The sequence below is a fragment of the Impatiens glandulifera genome, chromosome 1 (genome assembly GCF_907164915.1).
Source record: "Impatiens glandulifera chromosome 1, dImpGla2.1, whole genome shotgun sequence".
NCBI classification, from domain to species: domain Eukaryota; kingdom Viridiplantae; phylum Streptophyta; class Magnoliopsida; order Ericales; family Balsaminaceae; genus Impatiens; species Impatiens glandulifera.
The window spans coordinates 62103573-62109627 of NC_061862.1; the positions used below are offsets into that span (position 1 = coordinate 62103573).

General features: G+C 27.6%; 1 long non-coding RNA gene across 1 annotated transcript; it reads left to right on the forward strand.

The window, feature by feature from the left end:
• The first annotated feature begins 2934 nt into the window (after positions 1-2934).
• On the forward strand, positions 2935-5077 carry LOC124922748. Its single transcript, XR_007097867.1, has 4 exons — positions 2935-3222; positions 3311-3560; positions 4815-4915; positions 4991-5077. It is a non-coding gene; the product is annotated as an uncharacterized LOC124922748 (long non-coding RNA).
• Positions 5078-6055: the final 978 nt, after the last annotated feature.

Below are 6055 nucleotides of genomic sequence, written 5' to 3' on the forward strand. Positions count from 1 at the left end.
AAAAACTGTCATTTATAAATCAAGTTTATTTACATAGTGTTATTGAATTTGTGTGAACTTTGTACTTAATCATTTATTTTATAATTTTAAAAATTCGTGGGATTGAATTTATTAAAAAATTGATAAATTTGATATTTATTTTTTACATATATTACGGTATAAATCAAATAAAATTAATATTAATCAAATATTTTTTGTGAATTAATATTAATCAAATAAAATTAATTATAAAATACTACATAGTAACATTTTCAAACAATAAAGTTACCCGCACCAAGAAATCAAAATTATGTTAAACGAATAAAAAATGTATAATAATGTCAAAGAAATATTAGACGGAGCAAAAAATAAATTAAACGGACAAAATTTTTTAAATGTTTCACAAGTATGTTAAACGGGTCAAAATGTGTTAAACATGTCAAAAACGTATAAAACGTGTCAAAGTGTGTCAAAAGTGTCAAGATGTGTTAAATGTGTCGTTAAACATGTCAAAACATATTAAATGTACCAAAAACGTGTTAAAACTTGTCAAATGTGTTAAACGTGCCAAAAACGTATTAAATGTGCCAAAACGTGTTAAGATGTCAAAACGTGTTAAACGTGCCTAAAACGTGAAAACGTGTTAAATGTGTCAAAACGTGTTTAATGTGCTAAAAATATGTTAAACGTGCCAAAAATATGTTAAACTTGTCAAAACGTGTTGAACGTGCCAAAAACGTGTTAAACATAAAAAAATATGTAAAACTTGTGAAAAATGTGTTGAATATGCCAAAAACGTGTTAAACGTGCCAAAAACGTGAAAAAACATGTTAAACGTGTGAAAATGTGTTAAACATTTGAAAAATATGTTAAACGTGTTAAACATGTTAAACATGTCAAAAACGTGTTAAACGTGCCAAAAACGTGTTAAACATGTTAAAACGTGTGAAAAACATGTTAAACATATTAAAAATGTCAAAAACGTGTTAAATGTGTAAAAAATGTGAAAAACATGTTAAACGTGTGAAAATGTGTTAAACATGTCAAAAACGTGTTAAACGTGTAAAAACGTATTAAACATGTCAAAACGTGTTAAACGTGAAAACATATTTAAGAAATTAAATTTTGAACCGATATTTTATTTTTAAATTTAGGAAGTTAGAATGTCGAACCAATATTTTTATTTTTAATATATTAAATTATTGAATTGATATATTTTCAATGAAAATCGAAACTTAAAAATTTCTTTTAACCTTAAGATATCTTAATTAGTTTTGTCAAACTAGCATTTTAATAAAATAAATAATATATATTAAAATTATTTTTATTATATTTTATTTTACAAATATACAAATTGAGATTGAATTAAAATTTTATAATTTTTCCAAACATAGAAATTGAGATAGAATTATAATTCTATTTTTTGGGTATTATTTTTCATTATATATAAAAATAAAATTATATATATATATATATATATATATATATATTAAATTATTAATATTATATAACTTAATCTAAAAAAATTAAAAAATTGAAATTATAATAAAACTCGTATAATATTTTGTATTTAATTATATATATATATATATATATATTAAATTTAAATATTTTGAAAACATTGATATAAAATAATAATAATAAAATGTTAAATTTGACAAATCTAAGGAAAAATATTTGAGAAAAATTCTCAATCTAACCTCTTGTAACAGAAAATTCCCAAAACCAAGACAATTAAAATCTAAGAAAAATTCCTAAAATTAAAAGTAAATCTTAACGGAAAGCAAGAAAATTAAAACCTAAATCTTAAGTAAATCTATAAAATCTATCTATAAGATGAGCTCTCTTCACCGGTATATAACCCGTCTTGAATCCTAAGTAAATCTATCTATAATTCTATTTTTTTGGGTATTATTTTTCATTATATATAAAAATAAAATTATATATATATATATATTAAATTATTAATATTATATAATTTAATCTAAAAAAAATTAAAAAATTGAAATTATAATAAAATTCATATATTATTTTGTATTTAATTATATATATATTAAATTTAAATATTTTGAAAACATTGATATAAAATAATAATAATAAAATGTTAAATTTTAAATTTGACAAATCTATGAAAAAATATTTGAGAAAGATTCTCAATCTAACTAATCTCTTGTAACAGAAAATTCCCAAAACTTAAAATCTAAAAAAAATTCCTAAAATTAAAAGTAAGTCTTAACGGAAAGCAAGAAAATTAAAACCTAAATCTTAAGTAAATCTATGAAATCTATCTATAAGATCATCTCTCTTCACTAAGATCATCTCTCTTCACTATATAGCCGTCTTCCCGTCTTCAATCTTCAATCGTAAGTAAATCTATAAAATCTATCTATAAGATGATCTCTCCTCACAATATTCAAATTGAGATTGAATTAAAATTTTATAATTTTTCTAAACATAAAAATTGAGATAAAATTATAATTCTATTTTTTGGGTATTATTTTTCATTATATATAAAAATAAAATTATATATATATATATTAAATTATTAATATTATATAACTTAATATAAAAAAAATTAAAAAATTGAAATTATAATAAAACTCATATAATATTTTGTATTTAATTATATATATATATATATTAAATTTAAATATTTTGAAAACATTGATATAAAATAATAATAATAAAATGTTAAATTTTAAATTTGACAAATCTAAAAAAAAAATATTTATGAAAGATTCTCAATCAACCTCCCCTAACAAAAAAATTCCCAAAACCAAGACAATTAAAATCTAAGAAAAATTCTTAATTAAAAGTAAATCTTAACTGAAAGTGAAAATTAAAACCTAAATCTTAAGTAAATCTATAAAATCTATCTATAAGATGATCACTCTTCACCTTCACCGGTATATAGCCATATTCCCGTCTTCAATCTATCTATAAGATATCTCTCTTCACCGTCTTCATTGGAATCGCTTGGCAAACAAATGCCCGACCGACTATCTTGTGCCTGGCAACCAAATGCCGACTTCTTCACCGACGATCCAAGTTGCGCAACCACCGTGAAAATCGCCGAGGATCTAGTCGTCTTCTCCATCGTCATTGCGTTGGGTTGAAGAAGCAGGTCATTCGTTGGGGTTTGGTGGACTTTTTTCGCTTTTCTTCCGCAGGCGCGCTGTCTTTAGGGATGATGGCTTAGAAAATTGCTTATCAAATTCCTGTTTCACTCTGGATTTAGATCGGGTAATAAATAATTCTTCCACTTCACCCGTAGATTTTAACTATATGTGCTAGAACTTGACATTTTATATACAATTTGAGATTGTTATAGGTATACGCTATGGAACGCGGAATACAGAATCTCATTGATGAGGAATTTTGATATACAGTCAGACAGTTGGAGTAGATCAGATTTTGCAGAGGAGAATCATGTTCTGGAAGTGAAGAGTAGTGATGAGACAGACGGTGATCGGTGTGCAGATTATTTGGAGAAGATGGATATCAAAAGCGCTGGGGCTTTGTCTCCTGAAGCTCTGAACTATATTCAGAACCTAGAATCCGAACTATCTTTGTCTAAGAAGGTTAGTGATAGTATCTTTGCTGCTATATATGCTTATATGATGTTTCTAATGCACCTGGTAAGATTACTATGAAGATAGATACAGATATTGAAGGATTTTTCTTAACAATTGTACACACAATTATATACACTTCTAACTTGTCAATCTGAGTAATGAGATTTCTTTTATGCAATCAGTGGGTTATTATTGGTGGAGCTTTGTCTATCTCCTTGGCATTATACAAAAATGACACTTTTCAGTGGGTTATTATTGGTGGAGCTTCATTCTTTCGAATAGTTCCAGTGACATAAATTGTCAGAAACTGAAAAGTAAATGTTCACTTTTAAATAAATCTTTTGAGGTGTTGTCATTCTTGAGTTTGAGCATCATCCTTTATTTTTCTCTTGTTTGATACCTTGGTTTTCTGAATGTTGTATTGGGAGGTTGATTCTTTTACCCAAGTGTATATTGTTGGTTAGACACAAATTGTTAGCAATTAGGAAAACATTGAGCTCTCTTGGTAAGTAGGATTTATCCTCAATTTTTTGTTGTATCTTGGTCTGTTCTGAAATTTCCATTTTTTTTGGTTGGTATAAAAAGTGTTGTTGGAAAACAAACTGTGCCTGGATTACAATCCCAAAATTTGTTTGGTAGTTGGATTTTTAGTTGAATCACAAGCTGGATGTTTAGGCTTATTGTCTACGAAATCTGAGTTTGATCAAATCCAGCTCAATTTTGGATACCAATTTCGTTGTTACCTAACTTGGAGCTTGTTTGATCTTAGTTTATTTGGATTTATCCCATCATCAATGACTTCTTCCATCAAATCATTAACTAAACTACTAAAAAAACTATTACTAGTATTTTTATAACATTTTAAATGCTAAGGATATTTTGATCATTTTATTCAAACAAACCACTTTTTTTTTACCTCAAACAAGAACAGAATGCCATGATCAAACAACTCTAGCTCTGATTCTGTTCCTCAACTTGCAAACCCAGTTTATTGAATCAAATAAATCGTAAGCTATTTTTTTTTGTCTCTGAAGATATGTCAACATTTATATATAACTTCTGTTTGATCTCCATTTAGCTTTAAACAATGAATTGATATAAAAAATTGGTTGAGTTTGTGACATTTCCAAAATAGGAAACTGAAGACAGAAACAAAGAAGACAAATCAAAACTAGTTAAATCAATTTGAAGTGTTGTGGATGATAATTTTATTGGATTGTGCTGGTGACAAGATCTTCATGTTGATTTCATATTTTGCAGGAACTGGATGAGAAGAAGCAAGAAATGCACAAATAGAAAGTTGTATGAGAGAAAATAACAATGACCTATTGGAGTATTTGAGGTCCTTGGAATCTGATATGGTAACTGATTAACTCCCCATAAAAGTTTCGATTTATTAACTGTTTCCATTAGTTGTATACATGTGTTTCAAACAGGTAACTGAACTATCACAGCCATCTTCATCAGAAGTTGAGGATATTATTCGAAACTTGTTCAAAATATTTTACGCCAATTCTATAAAGAAGCTTCATTAAGGAATGCGGCCGAGACTGAAGAGCTACAACAACAGTATAACCGCTTCTTCACGTGATTACCTAGCAAGCTTCTATTCTGGTCAGCCCATTTTTTCTGGGAAATTTGAGCAGATGACCCCACTGACAGGGTGAAATTATCCTTTGTCCGGGTGGATAATTTAAATAGCGCTGGTGACCCTCTTCTATCGCCTTCTTGTGTCCTTCATTATGACCGGGTAATAAATAATTCTTCCACTTCACCCGTAGATTTTAACTATATGTGCTAGAACTTGACATTTTATACAATTTGAGATTGTTATAGGTATACGCTATGGAACGCGGAGTACAGAATCTCATTGATGAGGAATTTTGATATACAGTCAGACGGTTGGAGTAGATCAGATTTTGCAGAGGAGAATCATGTTCTGGAAGTGAAGAGTGATGAAACAGAAGATGATCGGTGTGCAGATTATGCGGAGAAGATGGATATCAAAAGCATTGGGGCTTTGTCTCATGAAGCTCTGAACTATATTCAGAACCTAGAATCCGAACTATCTTTGTCTAAGAAGGTTAGTGATAGTATCTTTGGTCATGAGTACTAATATGATCCCTATTTAAAAATTGTATAGACAATCTTGCCTTTTAAATAGTTCAAATGCAAATTCACTACAATCAAAGAAGTTTAGAGGCAAATATGCTCTTAAGTACATTTTGTTATGCAGTTCTGATCTTATTGTTTAAAGATTGAATGCTTTAGATAGAACATAAGATGATGTAATTCCGATTCTCACTTTTGATTAGAGTCAATATTGCACTACTTTCCTAGTATACTACTATTTGAATCATTTTATTAGTATTAAATAGGTCAATTCATGTATCTGAATTGCCATATCTAGTTATGTCTCTCATTAAGTAAAATTTTTCGTCACTTCTATTTCTTATCTTAACGAATTATCTTCCATCTTCTAAACATATAACGGTGCATTT